Source organism: Fukomys damarensis, unplaced genomic scaffold, assembly GCF_012274545.1.
Source record: "Fukomys damarensis isolate Sample0158 unplaced genomic scaffold, DMR_v1.0_HiC HiC_scaffold_16, whole genome shotgun sequence".
Taxonomy (NCBI): Eukaryota; Metazoa; Chordata; class Mammalia; order Rodentia; family Bathyergidae; genus Fukomys; species Fukomys damarensis.
Genome location: NW_022900928.1, coordinates 74,100,666 through 74,116,798, shown reverse-complemented (window position 1 = coordinate 74,116,798; position 16,133 = coordinate 74,100,666). Strand labels below are relative to the sequence as shown.

General features: G+C 45.5%; 1 pseudogene; it reads right to left on the bottom strand.

The window, feature by feature from the left end:
* Positions 1-11,183: 11,183 nt before the first annotated feature.
* Positions 11,184-12,044, bottom strand: LOC104865231 (annotated as a pseudogene).
* Positions 12,045-16,133: the final 4,089 nt, after the last annotated feature.

Here is a 16,133-nt window from a genome sequence, read left to right as displayed (position 1 = left end):
TTAGCTCCTTAGTGCTGGGTTTTGTGTTGGTTGTTGAGCTGGGAGCTACCAAGCTCATGACTTTTGGTGTTCGGAGAATTCTTAAGCTACCCTGGGGTAATAGTATCTCTGCATTGGAGATGAGAAGATGTCTGCTCTTCAGCACCTTCCCAGACCTCTCTGAAGCCAAATTCAGCATTATCATGCACACACTCACACTCACACTCACACTCCAAAGAGCTGGCTTCTGTGTCCGCTGAGTCATGGGGTGCCTAAAGACCAGAACAGCAAGATTTAGGAAGATTTAGGGGTGGATTGAATCATAGGATAGGCTATACGATTTTAGTTAATTCAAGTAAGCTGAAATATTCTGATAGGTTTTTCAACAAAGGGGCACTTTAAAAATAATGTCCATTTGAAATAATTTTTATTTATAAATATGAAATATTTTAAAAATTGAATAAAACATAAGGCATATTGTAAGAGACTCAGATACTAGGTCATATAATGTACGTGTGATCAGTTGCCATCTCACTGTTGGTGGGGAGGATGTTCCCGCGCCTGTCATCCCGTCAGAGAGGTCTAGGTTCAGATACGTAACAGATATGTCCAGGCCAGACCTAGCGTTGGGGCACCCAGGGATGACTGCTGTGGATGTGTAGGGACGGCAAGGGGTAGGGTCTGCTTACTGACCTAGGTCACCTGGCAGCAGAGGTAGAACCTGATCTGTTTGAGCTTGAAGGCTGGTGGGTAAAGGAACCCACTGTGTGCCAAATGCTGCTCGATGCAGAAGTAAGCAAGACATTGGTGTTAAAAAGTGAGCACTCAGCCAGGTGTAATGCCAGTACTCTGGGAGGCCAAGGCAGAATTCAAGTTCAAACCCAGCCTAGGTAAGCTAATGACATAGCCAGACCCTGTCAAAATAAAAAATTAAAAAGGGTTGGAATGTAGCTCAGTTCAGAGGCCCTGAGTTTGATCTCTCGTGTTTAAAAAAAGCGATCACTATTCAAGATGCTCAGGGCAAGGGTTGGCTGGCAGGCATTGTGAATAGCCAGGTAGCAAACGTCGGACTTTGCAGCCTCTGTCACAACTATGCCATTTAGAATGAAAACAGCCAAAAGAGGATTACTGAGCAAGACTGTCCCAAAGCTATTTTGTCAATGTAGTCTGCAATAAGTTGTTCGATATAATTTTCATGTGTCACTAAGTGTATTAGCTTGGGCTGTCATAGCAGAAACTGAAGAGGAAAGTAGATGCTCAACAATAAGGCCACACACTGTGAGGTCCAACAGGTGATTTTATTCAGGAGAGCAGATCAGAGGGGGAGAGAGAGAACAAAGAAGGGATGGTCCTTTTATAAGTTTGGGGCTGGGCTATTGTATATCTGTGAGCAAGTGGGCTACTCTTAGCCTGTTGCAAGCCATGTTGCCTTTTAAGGAATTAGCCTTGCAGAAGCTAAGTTTTAATTCTCTAAAACTATTGTGGCCTTGGGAAAAGGAAACTTAAGATAGTAGCATGGAGACATGAAGAACCTGGAAACGCGGCCCATAATGGCGCCGTCAGGTCCCTAACATATTTTTCACCACTGTGGAGGCTGGAAGTCTTAAGATCAGGGTGTGGGCAGGGGAAAGGTCTGGTTTTTCTTTTCTTTTTTTTTTTTTTGAGACTTGTTACATAGTTCAGGCTGGTCTCAAGCTTGTGGCTGGCCTCCAGCCCAGCCTCCCAAGCACTGGGATTATGGGCATGGGCCATCAAACCTGACCAAGTCTGGTTTTTCTTGAGGTCTCTCCTTGGCTTGCAGATGCCTCTCCACCCACTGTGTCCTTACCAGGAGTTTCTCTGTGCATGTGCATCCCTGGCTGCTCTTCCCTACATACACTCTAGCCAGATTGGCTCAGGGGCTCTACCATTGTGGTCTCATTTGACCTTAATAATCTCCTTATAGACTTTGTCTCCAAATCACGTTAGGGCCTTTAACATATGAAATTTTTTCTAACAAGAATTTTGGAGGTGAGAGCATATTTCTATTTGTAATACCAAGTAGTATTATTCTGATCCCCCAACCATTTATAAAATGTAAAAACCATTTCTTCATAGTGCAACTGAGGGAACAACCCATGTAAAACTTCTCGCTTCATTTTAAGCTGACTTTAAAAGACACTAATTTCAGAGTTGTGCTACTGAGCAGCAGCATGTGATTAGTCCCCCACCAACTTTGCTGGAGATGATGCCTCTGATAATAATGGTTTCCTAGGTGACTTTTCAGGGGCTTGAAGGACATTTGTGCTGCAAGCACTGACTTACTTTGTTTGGACCTGTGGAAGTGTCTGATGGTGACTAAAAGAGTGAAGAGCTTGGCATCTCTTCTTTCATGTTGTATCTGTCTCCTTTGCTGTGTTCACATTTGAGGGGCAGATTTCTGCTCAACTCTGCATGTAGTTTTGTTGGTCGTTGAAGTAGTGTTTATCCAGGACTGATTTACCCTAAACTTAGTCTCTCTTCTCCCCTTTCGAGGCTGAAGACAGCAAAATAAGAGTAACTAAGGTTATTTTCAAGGTTTACAAATCATCACGAACTTGGGATTACCTCCAAACCTATTGCCAGGTTTTCTTCCCACTCCAGATCACTGGAAAGTCACCTAAAAGTCGCCAGTTATTTAGTCCTTTCTTAATTTCATCTTCTCCTCTTTGTCCAAGGGTGAAAGGGGCTCAAAACTCAGGCTGAATTAAGATGGTCTTTGTTGGTATCAGTCCCCCATCTCATTTTGCTGGCATTCTCAATCACTTTTTCCTTGTCCCAACAGTTTGTCCTCAATGCATTGGGCCCTTTTTTGAGCAGTGAAGTAAACAGACTTGGTGTTGTTGCCTGTATGTAGATGTCCCCTCAGAGCCTCATGTAGTCATTAGGAAGGCTTTTCAGAAGTAGCTGGATCTAAAGTGTGTGGTGCCAAGATCAAAGGTGTGTGATTACTAAATAAGTCCACTGAATCATTTAGTACTTGCCCTACGCCTGGTAGCCTAGGTAGAATAAAAGAAGCAGGAAAAAGCTGCTTTTGCTACTTAGTTGCCTTGCTACCTTCTACCAACCATGAACTGTGTCTCCTCTGGATGCCCCTCTGCCATGCCACCCAGCCTTGAAGCCAGCCAACTCTCTACTTATATATCTATGAACTGAACTAAAGAAACCTTTCCTCCTTTAACTATGCGTGTTGGGTACTTTGTCTCAGCAATGAGAAAAAGTAATGACGACACTTGGATTCAGTAACTGCAGATCATACAGAAATGTGGTGGGCTCTATTCAGCCCACAGGCTGTACTTTGGTTGTTCTTACCTCTAGTAAATCATGCTTCTCAAAATAAAAGGACAAGACTATGGCACCTAGGAAATATTAATTGACTTTGATTTAGGGAGAAAGTTAAAGAGAGCTCCTGGTATAGTGGGAGTCCAGAGAAATCTCAGGTACTCGGTAACTACCGCCAGGGCCCAGGAAGTAGTCCCCATATTGTGGGATGGATACAGGGAAGCCTGGGCCTAGGAACTGGCTTGGAAGAAGTGAAGCTGCCTGCTGAAGCCTCATAGCATTGTGATGGTTGTGGTAGGAATAAGGGATGATGAAGTTCCTCTTTTTCTGTTTTATTAGGCCTAAAAAATGATTAAATTTGTTTTTGTACTCAATTTTTATTTGTGCAACACACCAAAATGTTGTCAACATTGGCATCCAAAGCACTGCTGGGTAAAGATTTTAAATATCTTTTTTTTTCCTTAAGTTTATTGGTACATTTTAGGTGTATAATATGATGACATTCATCATCAGGAATTTGTACCTTTGCATGATATATCTTGGTTCTTATTTTTTCCTCATTCCCTTGCCCTTCCTTCAACCCTTCCACCCCTCCATATTTACAAAGATTTTGTTTCCATTTTTTCCTTTCCCCTACTCCTCCCACTTTTTCCTCCCCTTTAGACCTTTTGTTACTTTTCACTTATCTACTATAATTTTTTTTTTTTTTTTGGTTTTTGAGACAGGGTCTCACTATGTAGTTGAGTCTTTCCTGGAACTCACTATGTAGTCCAGGCTGGTCTCGAACTCACAGCAATCCTCCTGCCTCAGTCTCTGTAGTGCTGGGATTACAGGCGTGCACCACCACGCCCGGCTCTACTATACATTTTGATCATTATTTACACTTTCAGTTTCTCACACCAGAGAAACTATTTGGTATTTACATGTCTATCCTATAAAAAAAAAATCCTTTTTTTTCCCATTAAGTTTATTGGTACATTTTAGGTATGCAATACAGTTACATTCATCCTTAGGAACTTGTACCTTTACATGAAAAAAACCACACCTTTATCCAGTCTCCAGGTGATGGGCAATGGGGCTGTTTCTAAGTTTTAGCTGTTACAAACTGTGCCACTATAAACACGGGTGCACATATATCGCTGTTGAAAGGGAATTGTGACACTCATCAACTAGGACACGCACACACCGAGAGGTCTGACTGGAGATTTTATTCAGGGAGCGGGAGCAGAGAGGGAGAAGGGGCAGAAGAAGAAGAAGACAAGAACAAAAGAACAAAGAAAGGAATGTCCTTTTATTGGTTTTGGGCTGGGCTATTGCTTATTCATGAGGAGTGGGCTACGTTTAACCTATCACAGGCCAGGTTGTCTTTTATGGGTTCAGCCCTGTGGAAACAGGTTTCAACTTCTCTGTCTCGCTGTGGCCTTGGTGGGAGGGAAACTAAAGATAAAAGCATGAAGTCATTCTAAGAGCCAAGAAGCACCAGGAAAATGCAGCCTGTGTTGGTGGCATCACAGCATACTTTGATCAATTCCCAAACAGCTGTGGTATGGTTCTTTTAATTCTTTGGGGAAGATACCCAGCTGGGGAATAGCTGGGTCAAATGGAACCTCTAATCCTAGTTTTTTTGGTTGTTGTTTTTGGTACCAGGATCGAACTCGGATCCTTGCGCTTGCGAGGCAGGCCACCTAACTGCTGAGCTAAATCCCCGGCCCCTCTAATCCTAGTTTTTGAGGTATCTCCATATTGATTGCCACAGTGGTTGTACCAGTCTGCACCCCCGCCAACAATGGAGAAGGTTCATTTCTCCCCACTTGCCCCCCAGCATTTGTCATTGATTTCTTGATAGCAGCCCTTCTTTCTGGAGTAAGATGGAATCTCAGTGTTGTTTTCATCTGCATCTCTCGAATGACCAGTGATGTTGAACATTTTTTCATATGTTTAGTTGCTGCGTTTACTTCTTTGTCTGAGATTAAATATTTTTCTGATGCATCCTGGGCTGGACTGCCTGAGCAATGGTTGCTGCTGGGTACAGCTATCATTGAGCACTGCAAATAATCTAAGAGGAATTGTATCCCAGGTTAGTGTGACTGGGAAACGGGGGATACAGGACAAAGGACCTTGGAACATGCCTAAATGGACTTCATCTATTTTAAAATATCAATTACAGCCAGTTAAAAGATTTGATGTAGTACTAAGTCATATAAATAGGATAAGAAAATGGTTTTTCTTTTTTTAGAATTTGTTATCAAGTTTCTACATGCATGTGATTTGAAAATAACTACTGAAAAGGCTTATAAAGAAAAATAGCAGCTTGTTGCCCATATGGGGCTTTTATCTTTAGCTCTTTCTGGAATGTCTCTGTGTGCCTCTGGTAAGTGCTTATACTCAGGAAGCTGGAGGGCAGCTAACCCAGTCACCCTCAGGGGGCAGATCTCACTTCCTAGAGAGATGTTTTCCAGGCTCCGCAGGCCCAGTTTAAGCCCGTAAAGCCTTTCTTGGTTTTCAGATCACACATATTCTCACGTTTGATAACTGGAGTTCTCTCACCCTGGGCTCTTCACTCACTTTTGTTTCCACGAACTCTTTTGTGTCTTTTTTCTTTGATGTGTCAGGCTCCTTGAAAGGTTCCCAATGCATGGCCACCAAGTTTCATCTTTGCGTCCTGCCATGTCCCAGGTGATCTCATGGCAGAGCTGGGTCAGCTTGGAGATCTCTGTGTGCATCTGACTCTCTCTGACCTTGATCTCCCCATGAGCTCTTCACATCGATCTGCTTGTGGTTGTCTCTCCTTGGGAGCTTCCCAGTGGGTCCCCTGCATCATGGCCAAAGTGCTTTTCCCTTCTCTCCAGGACTGCTCCTCCTCTTCTGCTACCTGTCTTAGTTAAATGCCATCACTGGCACCCTGCATATCACCCTCTTCTCCCTTGCATCTGTCCCAGATCTAGTTAGTTACTATTTTTATTACTTTGTTCGTCACTGAGACACAATACCTGGCCCACATTTCAGTCCACAGTCACTTGGCTCCAAGGTAAAATGGTATTGGCAGAGGCTCATGCTGCGGGAGAACTGCTCACGATATGACAGACAAGAAGCAGAGAGTGAATTGAGGAACTGGGGAAGGCGATGAACCAGTGGGGATCAGGTGAGAAGAATGAGGCCTCCGAGCGCTACCAAGAAAGCGCATACTGCTAACACTCTGGAAAGTAAAAACACCTGAGGTTAAGTTGTTTACCTGGAGAAGTACTGTGGTAGGAGACAGATGAATCCTGTGGAACTCTTAATTGCTCCTGCCTGTGTCTGAGGAAATAAAGCTGCTGTGCGCCGGTCATTTGGGGCTCTGTCGAAAGGAGCCATGAACCCCCGTGCCCCCCAGATTATAACCTGTCTCTGTGTCTTTACTTTTCATCTTCATCATCCCTTGGTCAGGTTCAAGCTCAGCTTGTAGGCTGGTTTCTATGTAAACCCTTTCAAGTCACACAGTAACCTGCAGCCTCCAACCAGAACCCACCTCCTAACTGAAAGCCAGCTATATTTCCCCACAATCCAGTCATCTTTCAAAGGCCTCACCTACTAGCCCATGAAGCTTTCAGGGACATCCAGGTATAGACATAATAGTCCACCCCTGGCCCCCCAAATGTTTGTGCACATCTCTTTGTGCAAAATGCACTTAGTCCATTTCTAAAATGTCGCCAACATTTTAGCATTTTCAGCAGTGCTGCAAATGCCAGGTTTAAACACTTCTAGCATAGAATGCTACAGGATAAACATCCCCACTTCAAAAGGGAATAGGGGGATAAAAAACAATGGGAACAAAGCAAAAGCGAAACCCAGCAGGGCGAACATTAAATCCTGTAGCTCTGTATCCAGCACCCATGACAGGTTGTGGCTATGAAACATGAACTTTAAAGGGCTTGGGTGGTCCTGCCCCTATAGCATTGCTGGTGCTTGTAGCTCTCATGGCTTCTCTCTTGGGCTGGCTTTGATCAGATATTCCATGTTCCTGGCTTCTCCAAGTCCCTGGGACCTCCACTGCACTTTTGGTTTTACTCTCACAGTTTCACACTCTGCCCCCTCAGGATCACACTGCCTGGCTTTCCAACCCTTCAGAAGACTGGGTAGAAGTCTTTCTGATCCCACAAGTTTTCCATTCTGCATTGCTGTAAACCCAGCACCATGTAGATGCTGCCGAGAGTCAGCTGCCAGGTTGAGCAATAGCTAGGCCTTCTTGGGCCATTGCTCCAGAGGCCTCTGAATGTCTGAACACTGTCAACCAAATCCTGGGGAACAAATTCTCTACCCTGCTGCCCTACCATGTCTGCTTGCTCAGTGCAATGTGATTCCAACACCAACTACTCAGATTTAGGCCAGATGTTGCAAGCTAAGGGCATATCCTTCTGAGGACCATCCTCACTTCAGATTCTATTGGCCAGCTCTGGGTTCTCCATTCTCTTATTCTGATCAACTGGCTACAAATTCAGAAGTTCCTGAAGTTCAGAAGTTCCCTCATATGTAATCATTCACTGGAATGATTCCAGACTTCAGAAAAGTGCTATTCTTATAAATAGTTTTATTGTAGCAATAAAATTATACAAAACAGGCCCAGCCATAAGAAGAGATGCACAGGGTGAGTTCTGGGAAATCCTAAACATAAAGCTCTGTATCTTCTCCCTGAGAAACCAGGGCATATCATCCTCCCAACATGAACGGGCATCACCAGCCAGGAAGATCACTCAAGTTTTGGTGTCTACAATTTTTATTGGGGTCTCATTATGTAGTCATGATTGAGCTGTTGGTCACTGTGACTAAACTCAGCTTTCAGCCCACCTGTCTCGTGGCTCAGGCCTCAGCTCTATTCATATGATTGGTCTTGGCACGCAGCCCCCACTGGAAGCTATTAGGGGCTCTGGTAGGGTGAAGCATCAGAGGCATCATAAATAACAAAGATGCACCTATCCCTTGGGAAAAAAATCTGAGGATTTAGAGGCTCCCTCCCAGGAGAATTCCTTTTTTTTTTCCTCATTGAGTTTATTGGTACATTTTAGGTATACGGTACAGTTACATTCATCATTGGGATCTTATACCTTTACGTGACAGGTTTTGGTTCTCATTTTTTCCCCTTGTCCCTGCCCTCCCTTTATCCCCTCCTCCCATATTTACAAATATTTATTTCCATTTTTTTCATTTTTCTCATATGAGAATTCTTTATTATGCCACACTCCATTTCCCTTCTCCACCTCGAGTTTGCTAACTCTTCTCCTGATGTCCTATTAGGGATCTTTCACCTTGCTGCCTTGTGAGTGACTAGTTTTCATGGCATTCTGCATAGATGCCCTCATCAGCTGAGGCCTTGGGGGCCCTTTCCGGCAAGAAGCCTTGGGCCATTTCTCTTCACGCTTTTCCTCACACCTAACTAGGCACATTCTTACCTTTACTGTCCTTAGCGGGGAACTGACCTAATTCAGTTACACAGTAGTAGCTGAAGTTCTTTCTCTGGTATTTTCATGACTTGTAGATACACATATACCCACATCCCAGATGTGTCTCCATACTGCTGAACCCATGCTACTCACATCTCTCTAATTCAGCTGCTTCACCCCTTCTGGGCTGTTGCCTCCCCTTAGCTCACTCTATGGAACTCTTCAGTGGACAGTTACAGACGTTCTGTAATATAAATACAGGAGGCGGGAGACCAGTGAAGAGGCAGACACAGTACTATAACAGGATAAGTGATGATGGCCTACGTTAAGGAGGAGCATGGGGCAGTAGAGAGGTTTGAAATATAGCTTGGGGCTGGCAAGGGCAGAGCTGAGAGGGGACTGAGAACACGTGAGGAGGAGAACCAAGGACAACTCCCCAAGGTGTGTTTGAGCAGCGGAGTGGGAGGTGATTTGGCAGTAAGTGAGGGATGGATGCGTTTGGGAGCCGCCTTTCCGAACCCACACAGCTGCTGTCATGCCGTCATGGAGTCACAGCGTGAGGACAGAGATGCTCATTACACTGGTGCTGGGAGCAAGTGACCATCTTTATTACTCAGCACTTAACCGCTGCACATCTCAGTCACTTCCTGTAATTATTTGGCCTCCTCTTTGCCTGTGAACTTCTTGAAGGTTGGCACCATGGTTTTCATCTTTGTGTCTCCGGACCCTAAGCCCCACACCTGAAAACCTTTGCAAAGGCACTGATGATCAGAGGGGCAGGCCTACCTCCTCTGAGAGAAGCTTAGGCTCTAGAGCCAGACAGGCTTGAGTTCAAATCATAGCTATCCTGCTTTATTTACTAGGGTTGTGTATCATTCACTTATCTTGTTTGAGGCTCACCTGCAAAGTGAGTGTAATAACAGTACCCGTATTAAACAGATATCCTAAGGGTTAAAAGAGATAATTCATATTCAAGATTCCAGAAGAGTTCCTGACACAAGGGTCAAATCAATGTAATAGGTTGAAACATATTAAATTGCCATTTAACAAATATCTTTATTGAAATGTAATTCACATATCCTAAACCTCATTCATTTAAAAGTGTATCTATTGGTATTAGTATATTTGAAAAAGTGGGCACATTACCCTAGAATGTTTTTCTCCATAAAAAATCCCAGCCTCATTTAGCAATCACTCCCTATTCCAGTGATGGAGGACCTTTTAGAGATTTCATGATAACAACCTGCTTTGGCATGGGTGTCATGGGTTTGCTGCTACTGCTTTCCCACCCACACACAGCCGCTGCCACCCACAAATCTATTTTCTGTCTGGACAGCTTTGCATATTTCAGATATATCATAAATAGAGGCATATAACATGTAGTCGTTTGTGACTGGCTTCCTCCACTCAGCATAATGTTTTTGAGGTTCGTCCGTGTTGTAACATATATTAATGTATTATTTCTTTTTACAATGAAAAATATTCCATTGCAGACATAACAAATTTTGTTTATTCATCAGCTGATGGTTGATTCCGCTGCTTGCTGCTGTGAACATTCATTTCTGAGTTTCTAGGTGGATGTATGCTTTGACTTCTCTTGGGTGCACAGGTAGACGTGGAACTGCTGTGACACAAGACAACTTGGTTTGACAATTTGTAGAAGTGCCATACATGTGTTCCAAAGTGATCGCATCATTTTATATTCCCAGCAGCCATGCAGGTTCAGTTTCTCCCCAACATCTGTTATTACCTGTCTTTCTGACTGTAGCCATCTCAGTGGGTGTGCAATGGTTTTTCATTGTAGTTTTGATTTGTAGTTCAGTGATGGCTAATGATGCTGGGCATCTTTTTGTGTGTTTGTTGACCACTTATATATCTTATTTGAAGAAATGTCTATTCAAATCCTTTGTCCATTTTAAATTCATTTTGTCTTTTGTTATTGTCATAAAAGTTCTTTGTATATTCTGGATACTAGTTATATGTCAGATGTATGATTTGTAAATATTTTTCCCTCTTGTTGCTTGTCTTTACTTTCCTGATAATATAATTTGCATCACAACATTTTAAATTTCAATGTAGTCCTCCTTATTTTTTCTTTTGTTGCTTGTGCTTTTGCTGTCAAGTCTAAGAAACCATTGACTAATCCAAAGTCATGGAAATTTGATCCTGTCTTTTCTTATAAGACTTTTCTAGTTTTAACTCTTACATTTAGGTCTCTAATTCATTTTGTTTGTTTATTTTATTTATTTATTTTTTTGTGGTACCGGGGATTGAACTCGGGTCCTTGCGCTTGCAAGGCAGGCCACCGAACCACTGAGCTAAATCCCTGGCCCTCTAATTCATTTTGAATTGATTTCTTTTATACATATTGTAAGGAAGGTATCTGGGGAGCCATTCATCCAAGAACCATTTGTTGCAAAAACTGTTCTTTTTCCCATAATGTTTTTTTTTGCTTGTTGTCTGAAAAAACTTCATAGAAAATGTGGTTTAACTCTCAGCAGCCCACTCTTGAGCTCTGAGGAAGTTTGCCTTCTTTTGAGCTACCTGATCTTTCTTCTGGACAAGGGACATTTTGGGATGGTTCCACCTCTTCTTTTTAACTTCTCTCTTTAGCTTCTTTTCATATACTGGGTTCTCTAGTATATGCATCTCCTCCATCATGTCTGGGGTTACGTTCTTTATATACAGAGAGAACTGTTTCTTCTAAGCACCTTCATCTTCTTCCATTAGGCAGCACATATAATCAGCAGGTTCTGACCCATGATGTGCTTCCGATGTACTTCTGCATTGAACTCCTTGCTTTCAGAGTCATAACCAGGGAATGGTTTGGTACTGGAAGGGATAGACAAGGCTCTATCCTTCAGAGCTCCAAAAATTGTATTGCCAGTTGTACTTCTGACAAGGCCCACATCCAAATAGCAGGTGAAGGCACCAGGTTGACCATCAATACCTTCCACCTTGTATTCATCTCCAGTTACCTCCCCCTAGCCCTCATAGATCTTATCCATGCCAAAGAAGCCTGCGGGCCATCAGCAGCCCGGTACGATATGCTGCAGCGTAGTTTGTTAGGCCAACTTTCACACCATGTTTTGGTAGTTCACGTACACATGCTGCAAAGACAATCATATCCCTTTCAATACGGGCATAAGCAATCTGACAAATATCGCTGTTAGTTACACAAACTATCATCCTGTATTTAGGTGTGTTGTGCTTACTTTTGTCCTGGATCACCAAGCGTTTCCGAGCACAGTAATCAGTGTTGCCTTCTTGTCTTCTAAATTTTACTTGGTATCTCTTAAAGTAGGCCTTGTTCTTGACAACCTAAACAAACTCCATCCTGTGGAATAAAGACCTGTTTACCTGACTCCTCACAGACATGCTGGCTCAGAAGCACTACAGGGGGAAAAAAATCCCATAATTTGTTTTTGGTAAAGTGCCATTTTTGAAGTTCACAATAGATAGAATACAGATAACTTCAAAAGGTACAAGTTTTTTTTTTAGTAGCATTGTGAATGCGTTTTCTAGTTTTACCACCAGATGGCAGTAGTCACCCAGAGTCTGGCTCTTTTAAATTTGAGCGGCCCGAAAACCAGAAAACAGGTTTTCGGCAGCTACCAAGCATGGAATTCAGCCTGGGCAACTTAGCGACTTAGACAGAAACTACTTCAAAAATAAAAGGTTAAAAAAGGGGGTGGGGGCAGACTGAGGATGTAGCCTAGTGCTAAGGCCCTAAATTAAACCTCAGTAATATGAAAAAAAAATCCCTCCACAAGAGTCATTCTCTGGCTTCCTCTTGATACACCTGACTTTGGCTGCTCCAGTTCTGTGCATATTGATTGGGCCCTTTCTTTGAGCGAGCTGGAACCTGGATTTTTCTGTTCTCGGTGGAGGGGTAAAGCAGCCAGGGGAAGCCATGTCGTAGGTTCTCGAGTGAATTTAAAACAGAACTTAGTTGATACACAGTCAGTCATAAAAGCACCACAGGCTCATTTTGCAGAAATGCAGGAGAGTGTCATCAAACTGTTCTTGACTATCAAAAGCCTCGGAGGAACGTGCATTTGCCCACTCCGGCTCGTGCAGCTTTGTTAAAACATCAGCCTCCCTTGTTCTTGGCTGATTTAATCAGTGCTCAGTGTTGTAACAAGTGACTTTCTTTGTTGATCAGATGCACCGGTTGATAGTATGATTTAAGACTAAATAAAAATGGGTAGATGAATTATGATTTACTAAATAATGCAGAGAAAATAAGGGTGACAAGCTTGCAAGCTTCTGTTCCAGGATGCATTTTTCTCTTCCTCCTCCACCTTTCTTGAGTGGGAAACTCCTCCAGGGCAGCCTAGGTGCCTGCCCTTGCATCCTCCCTGCTTCTCCCTGCATCCATCTGACAGGCTCTGGGAGTCCTCAGTTCCCTCGGGCCTCTGCGCCTTCCCACCTGCATCACCCCCTTAACATGGCTGTCCTGGGAAGCTGGGAGGGAACAGGAAAGGGACAGTGGGGTCAGCAGCCTTCCCAGCAGAGAGCCTGGTGGGCCAGCTCTGCCCAGAAGTCCACGTCCTCTTTCGGCACTCTGGGAGCTATTATCGTCTGTCCATCAGCAGCTCCTAGGAGCCGGAGTGATGCCCTGGACCCATTTAGGTTGTGGAGCTAGGGGAAGGGGTCCTTGCTTTGATGTGGGCCACAAGGTCAGTGAGGGGGCAGGAGGTGAGGGCTGCAGGGAAGACTGCTGGACATAATCTCCTCTCCCATCTCAGGCTTCTGGGGAAGACGTCAGTTTGTCTTTGTCACCCCTTTTATCTCTGTTGTCTGGGGCCAGTTGTCCCCTGCCCCAGCCTCTGCACTGCTCTAAGCAAAAACTTCTACCGCTTATCCCAGCCTGTGTTTTGGGGGGTTCATGGTGGCCAGATCTGCCCATTTCACTTGCATTTGATTTTAAGGGCCGTGTGGCAGTCGCTTTACACATGAAACACTAATGGTGAGAGTCAGACCTCAAATTTAGTCTTGGGGCTCATAGTCTGTTTGTCCAGAGTCTGGAGGAACATGAAAAGCAGTCCCAACGCTACTGTCCTACTTTAGTTTTGGGGAGAACTGGAGAAGGAAAAACAGAGAAATGGCATCAGCTTCTTCCTCCTGTGCACAGAGACCAGAGTTCCAAGTTGGGCCTGTGGTGGCCTTGACTTGGGAATGGCCAGACAATACACAAGCAGATGGAGGAATGAAGGTAAGGAGCCCCCAGCCTAGCTTAGAAGATTAGCTGAGAATAGGGAATCCCCACCAAGATGGAGCTGGAGACTGGCAAGTGCCCCATCCACAGCCCCTGGTCTGGACGTGGGAGACTGCAGAGAGCACAGTGTCGCCATGGCTGATAGCTGCCAGAGGCCTTGGGGTCCTCGAAGAGTGTGGGGTGCTTGAAGCTGCTGACACAAGGCCAGGGCTCTTTGTTTCCTCACAAGCCCAGGATATTGGGGTTAAGGCAAACCCCAGATCTGACATCAATGTCTTTCTTTGTCCCTGCAATGGGAGGTGGGTGGGGGAAGGTTGGAGTGGTTATGTCAGAAGCGCTTTCCTTCCCATCCTCCTGAGCACCTGGCATCACTCATCCCCGGGCAATTTAGTTGCCATCAGTGCCTGCTATTCCATTCAGGGAATGGGGAGGGGGTCACAATAGGAAGAAGGGCATAGGGGACATCGGGGGCTTTGTCCCTTGTGCCCATCTCCTAGGGAAGGAGGGGCAGGGGTCGGTGTGGCCCTGCACCCCATCTGGCAGGCAGCCCTGTGTCTGAGGCAGCGAATTAAGCTGTCCTCACCTCTCCAGCATGAGTGAGGCCCGGGCTCTGTGACAAGAGCTGTCAGTACTGGTACCCTGTCCCCATAATCACTGAACAGGCCATGCATTCAGTTTGCCTGAGAAAGATTGGCCCAAGAGCAGGTCCCAAACTGCTGGGGGGAGGGGCCATGTGGGAACACAGCCACCTTTGTGCGCACCTGGTCAGCGCTGGCTGTCACTGGCTGCTTCCTGCCAGAGGGGATCTGTCCCTGTCCCCGTCCTGCTTGCTCTGCCTGGACTTGGTGAGACCAGGGGCTGTGCCTGACTGTACACCAAGTGTTGCCCTCAGCACCTGTGATGATCCAGTGGCTGAGCTTCTCCAGAAGGCTCGTGGGGAGGGGGTCCCGGGGACCCCTTCCAGTTGTGAAGTGCATGTAGCAGAGTGGACAGGAGAGCGTGTCACAAGGATGCAGGTGACAGCAGATGCCTTGGCAGTGTTTCCTCACCCTCTGGGCCCCAGAGAGAGGAGCAGAACTTGCCATGGGCCTGGCCTGTCCTTGCCTGCCAGGCTTCCTGGATGGTGTGGACCAACATTCTGAGGGGCTGGCTTCTGTCTGGCAAGGGAGTTCTGGGGCCTGGGGTTCTGGGCTCTGGGGCCCTGACCTAGCTCATTCCCAAACCATCAGGTCAGGTGGTGGCTGGGCAGCTGCAGACTGCTCTCCTCAGCACACTGACTTATTTACAACATGCCGCACTGTCTGAGCAGTAAAACCCGAGCTTGCAACTGCTCTCCACCTCCTCTAATTGCCTCATTATTTTAAGAAAGCCCTCACCATCAGCGCTCTCGTTTCCCTCTGGCCTGTCCGGAAATCGACCAGAATGGGCTCCAGGTCAGGCTTTGGGGAATACAAGAAGGAGAGGGAGCATTTCTTCAACCTTGCAGTCCTTGGAAAAGAGTAAAGCCCCCTGTGGACCTGGCACATCCTGCTATCTCGAGTGACTTGGAGTATTTGAGTGGGTCCTTTGGACACACTCTCTTCTGTGCCTAAGTGGCTGGGGAGAGGCAAGAGGAACAGAGGACATGGTTCCCAGGGGCCTGGCCGTCTTGTTGAAAAGACTAAGATGAAGCGAGGAGCCAGGAAGTGGGGCACGGCTTACACTCCAGGGGCCCAGGCTCGTGCAGACCAGTGTGTGTGTGCGGGGGGCTGCAGCTCTGTGTTCCTGATGATGCACAAGTGTGCTGACTGAGGCCACTTGAAAACGCAGTTCAGCTAAGAGCGGAGGGCAGGCCTTAAAGGACACAGAAGAGCTTTCTAGTTGAAGAAAAGAGAATGGGCCCCTCAGAGGAAAGAGCAGCATGGTTTACAGAGGGTCTGCAAGTAGTCTGGTGTTACTGCAGTGCAGAGTCTGGGATAGGAAGGGATGCAGCCAGAGGAAGAAGGCACCTGGCAAATCAGTTAGAAAACTTGGACTCTGACCCCTAGGTGAAAGAGGTGCAAAAGGGCAGTAGTTAGGGATGCCAGGGAGGGCAAGGGCAGATGGAGTAGAGGCTCAGAGCCATGGTACACCTGGGGGCTTAGTCTTCTGTATTGTCTTCTTAGCTGGTGACACAAGGACCAGTCTCCGAGTAGCAATACCAAAACACCCAGAAATCCTCTCTTTGGCTCTTCTTG